The sequence below is a fragment of the Schistocerca nitens genome, chromosome 6 (assembly GCF_023898315.1).
Source record: "Schistocerca nitens isolate TAMUIC-IGC-003100 chromosome 6, iqSchNite1.1, whole genome shotgun sequence".
NCBI classification, from domain to species: Eukaryota; Metazoa; Arthropoda; class Insecta; order Orthoptera; family Acrididae; genus Schistocerca; species Schistocerca nitens.
This window is the reverse complement of record NC_064619.1, coordinates 609,266,388-609,267,063: the sequence shown is the minus strand read 5'-3', so window position 1 is coordinate 609,267,063 and position 676 is coordinate 609,266,388.

Genomic DNA, 676 nt, shown 5'->3' with positions numbered 1-676 from the left:
ACTTAAGGAAAATTTTGAAAGATTTGGGGTTTCGTTTTTCAAACAAATGTAGAAACAGAAAAAGATAATTATTAGGTTGAAAGGGTAACACATCTTCTCGTAAAGCAGATATACAAAAATTGACCGACTCGGCATAAAATTCCGTTTGGTGCGGATTTAACACGAAACGAAGTTCAGGAAATGGCGAAATGTTACAAGCCCGAGGCAGAATATGTAGTAGATGCAGTACTGAAAGAATCGGATATAAGTTTAACGCCTTCCACCAAACAATCAAACTTATCTGGAATTTAATGAAACAGAAAATGTCATCGAACAATGTCAGCAGCGTTATTCCCAACTGAAACATATGACTACGGCTGCAATACCGAGCATTACGAAAAACGACGAATACCGGCATAGATACGCACTGATGGACGAAGCTACTAAGAGCGTGATTTTCGACTAGAATCAGACATTGCCGGCGAAGTTTCGTCGCGTGGCTCTGAGAGCGTATCAACGAGGCTGATTCAGACCCGACAGACAGCTGCTTCGGACACCGGCAACAGCTGTACTGAGTCAGTAAAGGCGGCAGAATTGTTTGGAGCAGAGCTAGATGTTCAGCCGTCGAATATAGATTAAAGGTAATGTGCACGTTCACTATGCAGCTTCTCGCCACATAACGTTTTACATATTAACT